The sequence below is a fragment of the Streptopelia decaocto genome, assembly GCF_964273445.1.
Source record: "Streptopelia decaocto genome assembly, chromosome: 2".
NCBI lineage: Eukaryota > Metazoa > Chordata > Aves > Columbiformes > Columbidae > Streptopelia > Streptopelia decaocto.
The window spans coordinates 108,471,210-108,488,867 of record NC_138655.1 but is presented as its reverse complement, the minus strand read 5'-3'; positions in this window follow the sequence as shown (position 1 = coordinate 108,488,867).

The following is a 17,658-nucleotide window of genomic DNA, read 5'->3' as shown; positions in this document are numbered from 1 at the left end:
TGGCCCCACCAATGGTCCTAGAAATATCTCACAGGGGTTCTTCCAACATGGCTCTGTCCAGAGGACTTCTACAGAAGAGGCATGGCTTTGTTTTGAGGAAATGCAGAGTGCTAAGAAAGTGCTATGTAGATAATATTTCCTATCTGCCCTGTCAGCAACCCATTCTGTGCTCATCCTGGAAACTGCTCTGTTAATAGATTGGCTCCTGATATGGTGTCTGAAGTCCTTGAGCAATTATTTTTGCTCATTTTTTTTGGCTCAGAACAAGGACAGCTTTCTGTAAAGTAAGTGCTGGCTCGAGCATTCTCTGTTTTTTCCCTGGGTGTGTTTGCATGTGTGTGTGGTGGATATATAATGATGTGGTATCTCTGTATCTAGAGCCTGGTGATTTTTTTGCTCACAGTCTATGTCAAATAATCAGCCATAACTGTGTGGTGCCATGAAATAAATCTCCCTCAAAAATCAGTATACCAGCTGTGGGCTAAGCTGAGCTAAGCACCCATCAGCAAACAACAGCCATGTTATTCTGTCACAGTGTTAACTTGTCTCTTCCCTCCAAGACAGAACCAGGAACTGGAGCCTGGGGGGCAGCACCCATGTCCTGGGGTCTTATTCAGTCCAGCGGTTCACCCACAGAGCTGGAGAAAAGCCCATACACTGAGGGTCACCAGAGCTGCTTTGTGATGGCAGAGGCTTCTTCTGAGTCCCATGACCACTTTTCAAATGTAGCTGGTTGCCCAGGTGGGGTTTTATTTGCACGCCTGGCTTTCGTTTGTGACAGTATGCAAATCTGAGTGTCCTGCACCTCTGGATAATGACAAGGAGTGGAGTTAATTTTTAAGGAGAAGCTGTATAAGCATGGCACAGTTAAAGTTCTTGATGTAAAGAAAGTCACCAATTCACAAAGGAATTTGATTACCTCTATCCATTATACACACACAGTGAGTGATCGTGCTACTAACCATCTGTCATCTATTTCATTTGCATCATCAACACCTGCCCTGTTTATCTGCTACATTCTTTTCTTCGCTGAATTCTTACACTGCTTTAATAAAATACAGAAATGTTATTGTTAAAAACCAATTAATTTACAATCCTCCATAGAGATAGTATTACTTATAATTCAATTTAGCTTCTAATGACCTGCTTTCTTGCAAAATGACTTAATTCTAGTGTCAAAGATTAGTTATTAGACATTACCCTGCTGCACCAGTCATGTACTGCTGAGACAGGCAAAGCAGCTCTAGGTGTCCCTGGTCATTAATCAGAACTCGAAGACATTTTCCCTTTAACTCATTACACAACCTGATTTCATCTGCCACTTTAACTCTTTGTTTTACAGAGTATTTTGAGCCTACCTTTCCTTGTGTTTTTATGTTTTGGGCCTTCAAGGGGGAGAACAGAGCTGGAAGTCTGATTGCTTTGGGAAAAGCTGTTTGCTGCTTGTGCCTTCTGCTGACCCTCCACTGAGGAGTTCATTTTGCATCTCAACCATTATGTGAACGGGGCCTGAAAAGCAGTACTTGCTCTTCCCTACATCAGTTTTGGGGAAATTAACACAATTGGATTTTCCACACAATTACAGCATTGGGTGTACTTTCCTTCTTATTACAAGAAACGGTATTATAAACATAGACCACAGATGCCACCCTGCTTGGCAAGGCAGCCACCGCTGGCCACGTTCTTCCTGGGCTTCACAAAAGGCGTCCTGAAGCAAGTGGCCAAATCCAGCCAATTCCCACAGCACCAGCCAGGCTCATGGGCATTCAGAAGAATGGTTGCTTTTGCAGTTCACACATTGATGTTTCATATACAAACCATTACTTGCAGCCTAGGGATGGGTCAAACTCTCTTGCTTTATTGCAGGCAAGTGTTGGCTTTTCTTACTCACTACTAGTATAGCTTCTTGGTCTTTTTCAAGAAGCATCGCACTTTAGTGGAAGTAATCTTATTTGTGGGGTATTTTCAGACTGTGAGATGACAGCAAGGGTTGGATTTGATCTTTGGAAGACAGTCTAAAGCACCATTCTGTGTCTTTGTGGGGTTTTTTTGTTTGTTTCTGTGATGCATGAGTGAAAGACCTGCCATTAAATTAAATCTCCAATCTTTACAGCAGTTCAGCAACAAAGAGAATAAAAATTGCATATGTAAATGGATGGATTGTATATAGAAATTAAACCTTTTAAACAATTTATGACAACTGAGGCTTTTGAACAATTACCCACAGAGTACTTTTAAAATGCATAACAAAGTTAAAACTTCAGGTTCATCAAAACCCATTCATGGAAACGGTGCAACTGGCAGGATTTAATGTGGAAAAGGTTATTTCTTCTATTTGCAGCCAAGTCTATATGCTGCAGTAATACTTCCAATAAAATCTTATTTTTAGAATGTTGAAGTGGTGCAGCTTAGAGTGGGTGACATTTTTTGTTTTCCCAAAATACAGTCACTTATGTCTTTTGAAAACAGAGAATATACCTAGTGTTATAAAAGGCAAATAATGTCTCATCTGACTTCTTGACAACTGCATGCCATGCTGGAAGAATAAGAGATGCTAATTATTTTCCTAAAGCACAGGAATTGGCTGTACAGTGTAGGCTGATGAAACTTCAACAGCTGTCTTCTAAGAAGCAGGGTTTTTTTTTTTCACAGTAGACTATCAAGGGACATGTGAATAGTACACCAGACTAACTCTTAAACAACAGGCATTCTTACAAATGATCAAGCTCAGCTATGAGCGCCTAAGAATAACCTCCTTTGGATGGCAGGGGTGGGATGTTGCTCTTCGCGTACTGCAAATTTTAAAGCCATACATAAAACTTTTTGCTGGGTGAATGCTCTGTTTATATAGCTTATAATACCTGCAGACAAAATCCATCTGAAACACTAATATCTTAAATGCCATGAGGACCAGCCCTTTGGACAATGTGGTAAATCTCTTTGTATGAGCATACTTAACAGCACTGCTTTCCAAGTGATATAGAATTATTGTTTCAATCAGACTAATAAATAATTCACACTTCTAAGTGGTTTCTACACAGGGTGACGGAATGTTGCGGTAGGGGAGGAAACATCCAGCTAGAACCTAAAATGTCTTCAGACATAATCCTAAAATAATCCTGTTTTCAAATGGTAAAAGTTCGTCCCTCCTGCTCAGGCAGCACATCATCAGCATCCAGACCAGGAGTTATGCCAAACTAGCTGTAATCTAATATGGAAATGAGATGTTGGCCTTGATATTGTGTCATTCTTCTGAATGGGATCACCTGCACCCATATCTCCTAGGAGGAAATTTCAAACAGAGTTAGCTCCTTAAACCTTCTAATTAAAATGAGAAATCCCCAGGCTTCCATGACTCAGCCTCGGAAAAAGATTATTAGGAATTTAATAGGGAAAATATCGCATCTCAGACCATCTGTGACCCAGTGCTCTGTGAGAATTTAAAGAAAACTGGAGGGAGGAGGTGCACGCTCCAAAGCACACTCTAGGAGTACTTTGTTGGAGCTGCAATAAATCAACATAGTTAGAGTACAGCCTTTTTCAGATTTAATTACTGTTACATAATTATTAGCAAAGCAGTCTCCTCTGAAACTGTAAAACTCATTACATCAAAAATCCCCAAGCTCCTGATGGAATTTATGAACTAGTTACTTTCTTCCTAGCTCTGGGAAAATGCAATAAGATGCATTTGTTTTTGTTTCCAACAATTTTTTAATGTGCTGAGCTATTCTGTTCTTCTTAGTTTCAGGGAACATTCCCTATTTGCTATTTTTTTTAAATTATAATACATGTTCGTTTTCATTTGTTTGCTTTTCTGCTCCTGGCACAGAATTGAGACATAAGCACTCAGGGACAGATACCCTTTCCCCCTCGCTGAAAGGGATTCGCATCTCATTTCCTCCATCACTCTAGTAGCCACTGATTGAGCTAAAGTACGGATTCCCTTATGGAAATGCCAAATAACAAAATTTTCATTGTCTTTTCCCAGAGGTTTTGCAGTGAACACACAGCTTTAAAACCTGCCAACGATCTGAACAAATTGCCACCAGGGAAGGACATTTGGAGTCTATATCAAGCAAGCCCAAGGCCAGCCCTGACCATTGCTGCCCTGTTTGAGACCATTAACAGCTGCCTTCTGTCTCTCCTGTAGGATAGCGGAGAGGTTGCACAATGCCCTGCTGGCTGATCCTTAAATCCATGACATTGCTTCATGGATAGAAGTAATAAGAGACATCCCCTCAGGGAACAAGTGAAGAAGGGTAATAGCAATAGTTCCTTTAGGTTCCCATTATTTCACAGCTGGTGGGGCTGGGCTGAGCAAGTAGCAAGGTCTTAGCCCAAGCAGGTGAAAGCAACTATAGCAATCCTCTCTTTCCTACTTCTTCCCCCAGACATAAGATTGTGTTTCTTATCAGACCTTGTGCTACTGTAGCCCAGTCATCAGCCCTGGGAGATGCTCTTAAAGCTAAGCCTGACTTTGGTTGCTTGTGACCTCTGGAGTTGTGAGTCTTGGGAACGCATTGCAGTAGATACAGGGGTAACACACAGATAATCAATGCTGTTGCACTACAGTATGAAGCTGAAATAATTTTTACCTGTTGAAATTGCTATGATAACCTCATTGTCAGATGGGGGGAAGACTAATTTGCTTTTTCTTGAGCTGCTTGGGTAAGTTTGTGGCATCAGAGAGTAACTGCTCTCCCTGCATGTATCCCCCTAAAAGTATGACTTTATGGTTGTATAAGTTGGCTTGTTCTTTCGTGCAAAATTGCAGTTTTACAGATGCCCGAAATTCCTTGGCTTAATCCAATTTTGCTTACCTGTAGACATAATAGTGATATAATACTTGGCCCAAGGTTTAAACTAGTGACTTAGAAATCTCGAGGTACTGAGCTGAGGTTCAGGAATATAGGGATATTCACTTATCTCTGCATTTAATATAATTTAATTATGTTCACAGACATTTCTCTTGGTAGATATTACTGGTTGCAAGATAGCAAGAAATACATGCAAGACAATAAAATATAACTCAATTTTGCATAACATTTTAATGTGATCTGAATCCTAAAATGTTTAATAGAGTTAAATGATACATTTCTTATACTCCAAAAGAAAGATAAGGACAGCAAGCAAGAATGAATTGGAGCCATCTTTCCAAAAAAGAGGATTATGGCTCAGGGATGAGGATGTGCATTTCACGCAGCACCAGCTGAACTGAAGTTTCCTGCACTACATTTCTGGTAGACAATAGGTGAACAGATGGTTTAGAGAGGAAGAGAGAAGGATAGAGACAGTTTGGAACTTGATTTTTAAATGAAGGAGGAGTCAGTAGAATTTAAAGAAAATAGGATTATATGGCTGAATAAAAAAAAAAAAATAAAAATCTGCCCTAGGAAAAAACAGTTGCTTGAAGTGTTCTGGAGAAGTAGATCTTGAGGAGATCATAAATACAATAAGTTACAATGGTTAAGGTAAGAGGAATGAATAGTGTAATCCCCTTTGGTGGGCTGAAGAAGAAAACATTGCATATGAAACAGAATATAAAGATGGGTCATGAAGATAATCCTAGTCCTGTCCATGGAGTTTTTTTGAATTGCAGAGAGCTCTGTCCAGATCTAGGTTAGGGAGAGAAAAAAAAAAAAAGTGTCCTTGAAGGCTCTCTCCTTATCTGAACAAATCTTCTGAAGCATCTCACTGGAAAATTGTATTGAGCTTATTTTCTTGGGCATATCCTTACTTCATGAAAGATGGGCTCAGGATGTTTATTGGCATGGAGGCAGAGAGCATGATTTGGGCAGTTATGTGGGCCACTGGGTAAAGCATCAGATTGAGGTCTCAGACACTTGAGCAAGTTACCATAGCTTAATGAGTTCTTGTGTAGCAGCTGAGCTGTTGCAAATGTAGGGTAGCACACGCTAATTTAAACTCTTTTCACTGGGGCTCAGCTGATGCATGGCAGCCATTAAGCCAAGGTAGCTCAGTCATATGTCTGAAATCTGATTTAAAGAATTTGGGTTCATCTCAGTTCAGGAGGGTAGGTCACCAGCCTTCTGCACACTTCGTGACTTCTTTGGGCAACCATTTCATCTTGGTTTTCTCATGCATATAGCAGTAGTAATGGTGCCAACCCACGACTGTGAAGTGCTTTGAGAGAGAGAAGAAAAAAAAGAGGAATGCTGTAACAGCAGGGTGTTTCTATTTGTTGCTGGGTAGAAGTGTGGATACATTGAACTTTGGCTGAGTTTAATGCAAAGTTTTCATGCTTGCCTTCATTAATACCGGGGTAAATCCAATGTGTTTATGGAGGTTTCGCTGGTATAAATGAGTCCAGAAATCTTGCGATAGGGACCTCGCCTTCTATTGGTGAGAATGTGTAAGCTCAGATGAGCTTTATCACAGTTCCTGGAAAGTGTTGATGCAAGAGCAGAAAAATAGGGAAATGTACTTTTTGCTTACTATTTACTTTCTAAAACACCAAGAGAGTGTATCGGGTGCCCCTATCCTCCCAGGAAAAATACACAAGTGTCCATTTTTAAAAAATATGATATGCTTTTTAATCGTTTAATATTGAGAGGTTTTGTTTGAAATGAAGGTGTTCCCCTGTGAAAGGATTTTTATTCTGTTTCTGTGTGATGATCATAACATGTGGCACTCCAGACAGCTATTCTGCTCAGAGCCGAAAAACACCAAGCATTTCCTTTAATACTACCAATAAACATTTGTGTTATTTTTTCCATAAAGTGGTATACTAAGCATCGTGCCAGTTTTTCAAGTGACAGATTATTTTGGAGGTGAAAGAAAAGTGTCAGTGTTTACCGGTTACAATACATATTTCTAAACATTTTAAGAAGCACATAGTCCTAAAATATTTATGTATGCGCATCAGTTACAGTACTCTGCTACCATTTATTGGGCAGAATGAAAAAAATATATGTATCAGAGCTACAATTGCTGTGATAATTACTTGGGGGAATCACTCTATAATGAAAATTAAAAATAAAACCATAGTATTGCATACAGTGATTAAATATTTGTGGAAAGATTTATTCTACAGTCACAGATGTGGTCCATATTTCAAAATATTTGATCCAGAAAATTAACACCTTGCTGCAAAAGTGGGCATTGCATTTTCACAATAGCAGCTTAAAAGCTGCAAAGGACAATGCTTCTTACATACACACAGTCAAATTCCTGTCCTGCACCTCCTGTTACAAAGGACTTTAAGACAATAAACTCACAAACTGCTACAAAAAATCATCTGATATCACTCCTGTGTGCATTTACAGTGGATGACAATGGGGAACAGCAGACCAAGAATCAAAGATCTTGGTCCGGGGGCCTTGCCTCATAAGCACAGGCAGCCTCTGCCTAGTTATTCATCAGACTAAAGGTTTTCCACAGAGCTGTGCTAACCCCCTCAGCTACCGCTTCTGGGCTGGCAGTAGCAGCTGTCTCTTACCATTATGCCCCGAGGAAGCAATGGCATTTGCCAGCAAATCCCTTTGTGTCTAACTCATTTCCTACATTCTCTTCTTTCATTTGCATAGTCAACTGGTCCTTACGCCTCAAGAAAATCAGGAGAGTATCTGAGGAATAAGTTGTTAGAAATGGAGTTTTTAAACATCACACCAGGAGGTTCATGCACAGACCTCATTATATTCCCAACAGGTCTGCCAGCTCACGAGAACATAACACACCAGAGAGAGACTCTCTGTACTAACAGTTGACAGTGCTAAAATAAAGAAGGCAGCTCCCTCCATCTCTCCCTCCCTCCTACCTCAGGAAATCACCGTGTAAATGCAGTGAAATATTTCTGTGAGCCTGCTATCCATTGCAATGCCCTTCTGGTGGACAGTACTTAGTGGTGTCGGGAGTGTTAAAAGGAGTATGACTTCAGTTATAATAGGCTGCCTGCCTCTATTGTTCTTCCTTCCATCTGTCTCCCTCCTTTCACAGCAATTTAGCCTGAGGTTGTCCCAAAAGCATCAGTTAGAAATTAGTCAAAATAACCTGAAATCCTAGAAGAGGTTAGATCAGAGACTTGTTTCACTGAACCTCTTCAGAATCAGAGCTTCAGCATTGGTAGTGCTTTGATCTCTGATGGTTTTTCCCATCTGTGGTTAGCTGGGCTGCAATGGCATACTAATGCCTTTGCTACCCTGGGGAGATCTGGTAAAGGTGTTTTCCAGGTAAGAGGCTGTGTTGACATCAAGAACTCTGAACAACCAGCAACTAATGATGCCTCGATGGTGTTTCTGGCAAATAACACTCATCAAGACCACCCTCCCTTCTCATTATTTTTGACTAGTTCAGTGGAGATTTGGTAAGCCTGATCATCTTAGTTATGTGTGGTGTTCATGCCTCTGCTAGGAGCTCTCACTAACTGAAGGCTGTTACTTGATGTACCATAGCCTCATGATATGAAATGCTCTTTTTTTGCCCCAACTCCATGCCCTCTCATTCTGAGCTGGATATGACTTGGGCTGTGTTTGATGTGGTTTCTCAGTAGAACAGCAACCCATGCACAGCTGAACAGTGCTGAACCAAAACAGCTGCTGACTTGTTGGACAAGTGGCAAAGGTTCATTTGCAAGTGCTGTTAATGAAAAAAAGATAATTCTGTGCCTATAATTCTGGCCTGGTTGACCTAGTGCTGACCACCATGCCATGGCTGATGCCAGTTGCCTGTTTGAAGCAACAGAGAAATCACGCTGGGACTCTCCAGCGATGTTATTAGCAAAGCTGGTAAAAAATACTTGCAACAAAGCAAATGTGCTTTGAAATATCTTGCTTTGGTTATGAGAGAGACTTCATTGGGTCGGGTTTTTGCAAGGAAGGAGAAGGATGGAATTGCATGTTGCTGTGACCTGTGTGGGCTTACAGCCTGGTGACTAGAGCTGTGGCGTGGGATGCTGGTGTTCTTGGCCTGCTCTTCTTTGGAAAGAGCTCAGTTTATTGTTCTTGCAATCAGTCAGGCAATTGATCAATCAGGCTTGAATCTAGGGGCATAAATCCACTGTAACCATTCTTCAGTGGGCTGTGTCAGGCAATGATAAGCCTGGTGTTGCTGGAGTTTGGTGTGGTCTTAGTGCCTGAAGAAGGCAAAAGAGAGATAGCTTTGAACAAGCACTGTCACTCATCCAGACATGACAAGGGTCTGCAATAAGCCTGCTGAAAATGACGTGTATGTGCAACATACTGCCTTTATCTAGTTGATCTGTTCAAACTAATCACAGTGTATGCACGACTCCATGTACATTATGTACAATCTCAGCAGTACTTCACTAACAGTCAACCTGTATGTCACTTTCAAAATTTCAGCTTTTCAGTTGTTTTTAAGCTTTGTAGACAGCGTTGGTGTTGTGTCATCTTACGGTTATGTTTTGGTCCCATTTGCTCCAAAAGAGGTACTGGATGCTCAGTGCTTTTAAAAAAATGTGCCTTCATGGTTAGGAGGCTGAACTGGTAATAGCAGTCTGACTTCAGATTCCTTTTTTATAAAGACTGGTTATATCCATGGTCCTATGACTGCATGTAGATATTCCTTGGTCTTATATAGGATATGATAATACCAAATGGTCTTAGTGGTTTTGGAACTATTTGGACTGTTTGCCTATGTAGGAACCATCTAGAACAACTTTTGTGTCAGTGAACACAAGCTGACTTCATATGCCTACAGACCATTCTGCAAATGAGCCTCTGTAGTGACCAGGGAACCTAAAATTGAAGCCATATGGAAACTTACTGTGCATATTAAATTGCATGCAACAGTGTTAACAGCATTTTGATTTGTGGCTGCAAGTAATAAATGAATTATATTAATTTTGTAGCTGCAAGCTAATTTCTCCAGAATTACTTTTTAATAACCAGCATCATGTTCACTGGTAAGATTTAAATACATTTAGGAACAAATCTTAGGATTATTTTTCTTTTTAAAAAAATAATGCTAGATTATCATTTGAGACTGAGTTTATTAATATTTCTCTAGACATTTCAAAGTAAAATGTCACTTAGCAACTGAGTGATCTGGAGACCATATTATCTACCCATGATGCAGGAGCTGGGGTAAATCACAGGGTGAAATTGACAAACTAAGCAAAGACTCCATATTGTGTGCTGCTGCCTTCATACAAACTGGCCTGCAGGAGAGAAGTGGCAGGCACAACCATTGACCTAGGATATATGAGCGCAGGAGCTATCCCTCCACATGTGTCATCCTTCCTTGCCAATAACTTATTCTTTTTGGAGGAGAAGTTGCATCCCAGACATCTCATCAGTGAGTGTAAGAAGGCGAAGGATGATGGTCAGTGTATGCTTGCAGTCTGGGAGTGCTGGAAATGCATGTCGTCTGTAGAAAATATCTTGTCTTATGCCTTGGTCCATTAATAACATATCTAATATGTTAATACTGATGCTGCTGGTGTCATTTTTGCCCAGAAGAATGCTAAATTTGAAGGGAGGGCACATCCCAACACACGGCTAGAAATAGAGTGATAGGGAATATGATCACGGTAGCAGCGAGATATTGCACTCAGGCAGCTTGTACTGTTAGTCTCTCATGGAGGCCACTAGGCACGGCTTAAATGAACCACTGAAGAGCTTTTCCATAAGACTGTGCCTGTGGTAGTGGCCATTACTCATGGTGGAGTCACCATCTTACAGAATGCACTGACATCTGTGTGAGTACCTGAGGGTACGGGGAACCCGTGATTAAGTAAGATGTGGATGTATTGTACAGCAACACATCTCCTCTAGGGCATCTTTTGCAGGCTCAGCTGTTGTGAAGTGCCTGTTAATCCAGCATGAAGGCTGAAGTAACTGTTACAGGGTAGATGACCTGCTGTGCAAAGCAACATCATCATTCAAAATAGGGATAGGCAGAGTTGGAGCTGGGACACTCTTGCTGTCCAGGCAGAGCACACTGGCCCCCCAGCTCACATTTAATGTGCCTGTTCCTGAGGAGGTAATTCTCTGAACTCGTCGTGAAACTGCTTTATTCCCCACAGAAGCCAAGTGCTTCCTTACCAGTGTTTCCACTGGGTACCATGGTGCATCCTACACTGAATTGCTCTGTTTGCCAGGACATGCCTGGTCATATTTCTGGTGGCATTTATTCACATCCTGTGTTGCTTGTTATGTTGGGGCTGTGTTTCTGTGGCTGCAATATTTGTCATTCTGATTTCTGGGTTTAGTTATCTTAAGCCTCTCCTAAAAAGAGAGTGTGAGATGAGGCATGGGGACAGGGTTATCCTTTTGGCTGCACTTTTATTGTTTTATTGTCTAAGGGAAAAACCTGAATGTTTAGAAGGAGTAAGAATATATGAAATTTAGGAGTGAAGGAAACATGATGGTTATGACTAGTTTGAATCCATGGGCTGAAAGTTTGTATAGCTAAAAACCTGGGAACTGCTGTGTAGGCACATATACTGGCTATTCACTCACTGTCTATCACAGTCCTAAATTTTGTGACCTTTTGGGCATTCAGTCAAAAAATTTCCTCACTTTCTGATGGGGCTCTGCAAAATCTGCCTCTCAGTGGGTGTAGGCGTGTCTCTGTGTGTGCATGGATGAGTGCGAAGTCCACCAGAATGGTTATTACATCTATTGTGAGGAATATATTTACTTTTCTGAAGTAATGCCCCTTATCAAGACAAAGATGCCAAGCACAAGAACAGCTCTCTTCCTGAATCCAGAGGGAAAGGGCTTTGCATCGTGACTGACATGGACTCTCCCTCAGAATTTGGGGATGGAATCTCAATTACTTAATTATTAAAATTAGCAAGAGTCCTGCTCCTGCTGTTCTTAGTGTCTGGACAATGCTTTTCTTTCCCACATGCATTTCTCCCAGTGCAGGGCAAATATCCACTAGTATTCATGTGAGTTTTCCCCTGGATTCTGAGGAAGATCCCATCACAGTTTCTTTGTTTGCAAGCTGTCTGCCCAACAGAAATGTCATTTCAGTTGCGTCTAAGCATTATGCATCTGCTCATGTGGCTGTAAATAAATAACGTGGTGGATAAGGCTACGTTTAGCTTCCCGTGTGATTTAAAATCCAATCTGGTATCTACTGAGCTCCCATGTAACAAGAGCAGACCCAAGCCCTCATGTTCCCGCTTTCAAGAGTGCAAAATTTATGTTATAATCTCTGGTTTAGCCTAGAATCTCTGTCTGTATAAAGCCTTCCAATTCAGTTGATTATTATAATTTTCATTTGCAAACAGAATGTCCAAGCACATCAGAATTATAACCGTTTAGCTGTAGGTATACATATAGACCAGGAAATTTCATCATTTCAAGAAATAGTATTTTACCTATTAATCAATTCTAATCCAAAAAAACCCAAACAACAACAACAACAACAAAAAACCAACAAAAAGTCTACTTAGTAATGCCATAGAGAAATAAAAAAAAAAAAAAACCCCAAACACCAGAATATTAGAAAGTAGAGTGTCTACCAGGCTGGGGTGGGGATGACGATACACTGAATATCCTAGAGAAATAATAAATCATAAAGGTTCCTTTTCTGCTTAAATGTTCTTGTTTTATTTTTTTTTTAGCCTTCTGAAGTAGTCCAGAATTTCAAGTACAGCTAGACCTGGCTTGTTTCTGTATGTTATATTCTACATACATGGTGCACTAGAATTAATTAGTGCAGGTAGCAGAGTTACAGGGATGAATGTGGAAGTCTACAGAGCTAGTGACAAACGAAAACAGACAAGAGAAAACTATGTTTTGGGGGAAAAGGGGGAGGAAACCTCTTCACAACTCTCTAACTACCTTTGTGGGTGATGCCAATTCAAAGCCAGTGATGCCAATTCAAAGCCAGTTGCGAGTCATAGAGACTCCACACTGGATGCATAAAAAAAAGAAAGAAATCCCAGACCGTTTTGCTTGTGAATTTGGCTTTCCTTTCCCTTTTATTAGCTTGTTCTTGAACATCCTTTGGGGTAAGGAGGAAGGCTCTGCAGGAAAATAGGCCATCCTCTTGGCATAACGTGCAAGAATTTTGTGAGATGACTTGCTCAGGTCTGATTGTGCAGCGGAGAGGGCTTGGGAGTGCGATTCTGCATGGCAGCCCTGTGTATGGTAGTTAGATTTGTATCAGTGAGACACGACAGGTCTGCCCTTGAGATTCTGCGGTGGCATGGTGCCAGCTGTTTGCCACGCTGATCTGTGTCTCTCCAGAGCAAAATCACAACCTGCTGCCATGGTTCAGCTCTGGGTCAGACCCACAGCCAGATTATTGAGGGTTGTTGTTTTTTTGTGTGTGTGTGTGTTTTGTTTTGTTTTGTTTTCTTTTCCTATGCTTGCTTGGTTGGTTGTTTTTGCTTTTAATTTGGAAATTGCTGAAATTTTATAAGGGGAACTGCCTTCATGACAATTCTGCCCTAAACAGTACTATCTCTGCTACTCGTACGTCAAAAGCAGGAGGCTTTTCTTAGCAGGATTAAACCTGCTTTGACCTTGGGTATGGACTGTAAAATATAACTGTGGCTTGAGTTAAGCTAGATTCACAGTCTGAAAAACAAAACCGTGCAGCTACTTTTTAATTTAGGCAGGTATTATTTGCTTTTGCAAGGAAAGATTCTACCATGTGTTTCACTGGGATTTCATTCATCTTTATTGATGGCATTTCACTTAATTTGCTGCCATTTGAGAGCCCTACAGGCAAAGGGGTAAATAGTAAAGTAGGGGTGTAAATGGGAACGGGAATTGCTAGCACAGAAAAAAAACCTGCCGCCACGTTTGTGCCCGTGCAATCTCCATACATTTGAAAAATCTTTGTGCAGATAGCTGTGAAGTGAAAAAATGCAGACAGTCCCAAAGGGAACACAGCCAGGATGTGTCCTAAAATGAGAGTATTCCTACTGCAACACAAGGAGCTTTGAGATCTCCTCTGAAGTCTGGCAAAGCAGCGATTACCTCTCCCTCTATCTTTGCAGTCACACTGGCATTTGCAGGACTGTGAGGCTGGGGCCACTGGTTTTAAACCTTACTCCTGATGATTTTTTTTTTTTGAGATGAAGTTCAGAGGTACAGCTTAGTGTTACCCACTTCATCCTACTCAGTGATTACTGGTGAGCCCAGCGTTGCAGAAGAAAGGGTGCAAACCCTGCAGTACACTGCCATACCTCCCACCCCTCTTTCCAACTCAGGCACATCCCTGTCTTTGACAGGACTGGCTGAAATCCTGGAACATGATGTTTAGTTTCTTTTCCAGCATTTTTATTAGTAAAACAAATATTTATTTTCTTCACCCTGTTCTGGCATTTTTGGATGCCTGTTTTTTCTTAATGCCCTCATGTACAAAATAGGATGTTGGGTTAGGTGGATGTTTAACCTTAAGCAGTACAGCCATTCCTAAATAATTAGTGTATTTCTGATACCATAAAAACATACAGTACTTTTAGAAAATCTCACTAAAATGTTACTTGGGGAATTAATAAATAACAGAGTTCTGCTGCGTAACAAAACCATGTATGAAATAGCTTTTCTTTTGCCAGCTTTGGGGTTCCCACGTCTAAAACTGACAGAAGGTTTCATTAATCTTGTGCTAGAGGACAGGGGAGAACAGTAACTTCTCACCTAATTTTTCTGAAGCAGTTACTATTTTACATATTTTCATCCTCAAGGAAGTGGAGGCAGTTAAGAGGAGAGCAAGGCAGGCAGAAATGAGCAGCTTTGTTTTGCTGTATGAATGAGGTTGAAAGGAGACAAACCTTATAAGGCAGAGAGTGGGTAAAGAAACCCACTGGCTTTTATTCCTGGGAGTTTAAAGCACTAGAACTTTCTCGATGCTCGATTTGTTCTCTAAAATAAGGCGACTTCAAAGGCTTTTATAAATCACGTCAGAGCTCGGAGCACCTTATGTTCTGTGACTGGCCGGCGAAGGAGCACAGAAATGTTTGTTCTGTGCATGAAAGAGAAGGTATGCAAGAGAGCCTGCTCTCAAGGGAATCTCCTACCTCCATATCTCTAAATAATCCATACCCCCCTAGACAGGCAATGTCGGGTTTTTTAATGCTGTCTCAATATTTTTCTATTACTTGCTCCATTATTTATTCTGGACTGGCTTTCCAATTTGCAATGCCCTGAGCAAGCTTGGTGCCCGCCTTGAGCTACCAGAGGGGGAATCTGGCTGCGAATTGCCTCCCCATCTGTCGTGGAGTGAGCGAGAAAGATCCGAACTGGCAGGGATAATTTTTTTTTCCCCTTTCTCTTTGCTTCTGCTGCCAGAAGGCGAAACTGGAACTGGCCCATGAGTTATTGAGTTAATATAGGGCCACAGAGCTGGAGACCCCCAGATTGCAGAGCCTGAAGTCTTAACACCCCTCGGGTGCCTGCTGAATGTATTATGGCAGGCGTTTCCTTCCCTCGGTGCAGGACTTTACAGCTGCCTCCTCGCTTCACTCTCAATTTACGCAAACGCACCCTTTCCCGGTGCAGCGACAGGACGAGGCTCCTCTTAAAAAACTTGGTTAGATACTTTTGCTGATAGTGCAGACTGGGAGGGCATCTCTCTCACACCCTCCAAAGGATGCCCTCTTACTAGGTCCACTTCCCTATGGTTCCTTGTGATATACTAGTATATCTCAGTGCCTCTTTGTGCAAACCTGTGCCCAGAACTTCGTGGTTTCTTCTCCTTGACTGGCTTCTTCTTCCTTCTGCTCTCTCCTGTCACCTTTCCTCAATTTTCTGAATATCAGCTAATTCTGAATAGCAGCAAAAACAATCTATTTCAGCCTCTTTTGTTTCCCCAAACCTCTTCTATATGTGATGTAAAACGCCTGGAGATGATTTTGAGCTCATAGTCATCACAATCACCTTTCATCCAAGGCAGAAAAACACTGCCTGTACCTTTCCACAGTCCCTGACCCTGATGAAAGGTGGGATAATCCTGAACCAAACCTCCTGAACCATGGCTCAAGACTCTGCTTCAAAAGGCTCTATTTTGGACATGATGTTTGTGTCTAGAGAGGATGCTGGCTGACTAAAATCTGATGTCTGCCCCCTCCGTCTGCAAGCTTGGAAGCATTTAGACCCCAATCCAAACTTTGGGACTTGTTACCCCTTTCCAGCAGCTGGGGTAGAGAGGAATGTCAGGCTGCTGTTGTCCTGAAGGAACTGCAATACTTGTCACAGCAGATTATTAACAACAAGTCCTGCTTGTGAAATAAGGGAAATTAGCAGGAAAAATTGGTGTATCCCCTCTTTGTCAAGCTGCATACTCAAGTGAGGGGCCGAGCTTGATGTGTCATTAGCAAACCGTGACCCTGACTGTGATTCAGCAAGGGGGTCTCTAACTTGCAGAAGGCATTTGCGCATTTTTATATAGTTTTTAAAAAATTATTCCGTGTTCTTTCATAGCATAGCATTTTCTTCAGGTGAATGCTCATCAGCTGCTATTTATCCCTCAAAATCAAGAGGTCTTATTGACTCACACATATAAAAGCTGCTGGTTTTTAGTAGAATTGTATGTTCTTTTTGTGTACTCGTGTAGCGGTTAGAAAAAGACTGAGGCTCAGGTGAGCTCAACTCTGTTAAGCTCTGAGGGGCCACGCAGATCCCTGTAGCTACTGAAATTGTGTGGGTTGCAGACACATTTGTAGCTTACTGGTGCTGTTTATTAGCTAAGACTAAGTTTAGCAATGTTCAGGGAGTCCTTTGCTCTGCAGTTTTTACGCTTCCCGCACTCCTACACCCTCCACAAGCCAGAGCTGGAGGGGCAGCTGGTGGCCTGTGTGTCAGCTCATGGCCCCTTCCAGTGTGAAATTCGGCATTTTGTTGAGCTATAGTGTTACCTTCTTCCTCTAACCTGTGTTTCATTTAGCATGCAGCTGTTTCTGTGGTATTTTGGGTCTGCTTTTGCTGTGTCGCTAATATGTCCTTCTGAAAATAGTGCAAGGTTTGCCCAATAATTCATGATTTCCATCCCCAGGCTCAAGCGCTACGGGGGTGTGGGGAAGAAAGCTGTGTAGGCAAGACCAAAGGCAGCTGTATACTGTGAAATAAGAAGTATCAGGCAAAATACAGTATCACAGCTAATAGATGTATTTTTAAAGTGGAAACATCTATGTTTAATTGCATTTAAAGTACGTAGTGAGAAACCACAGTTATACATTGTTATAACAAACCTTTACATCTGAAGTCAGAATAATACAAAAAAAGTGCTGATAATATATGGTCAAAATAACTGAGGCAAAATTTCAACACCACCTTCTAAAATATTAGCATGTGCCCCCTGCCAGCAACACTCTAAAGGTCAGACTGAATAGTCTCAGTGACAATATCACTGATTTTCCTTAGCTTGCTCAAAAACAACAAACAAAAAAACTGTTTTGTTTTATGTTTACTTTTTTTTTTTCATTTTTTGCATAGCTTTCAATATTGCTGCACTCTCACCTCTGCATATTGCAAGCCCATCTCAGTTCTGAGATAGTTTCTTTAAAGTTCTGAATAATTTTAATCCAGTTCTCCTCAAATACATAATATATATTTTCTACCAATTATAAATACATCATTTTAATTTATCTGATTTGAATAACATGCATTTGTATAATTACTGTACAATCAAAATAAACATTGACTTTACACAGTGTGTATGCTTTTATTTCAGCGATATTGTTCAGACACACTGCTCAACAAATCAAGCAAATAG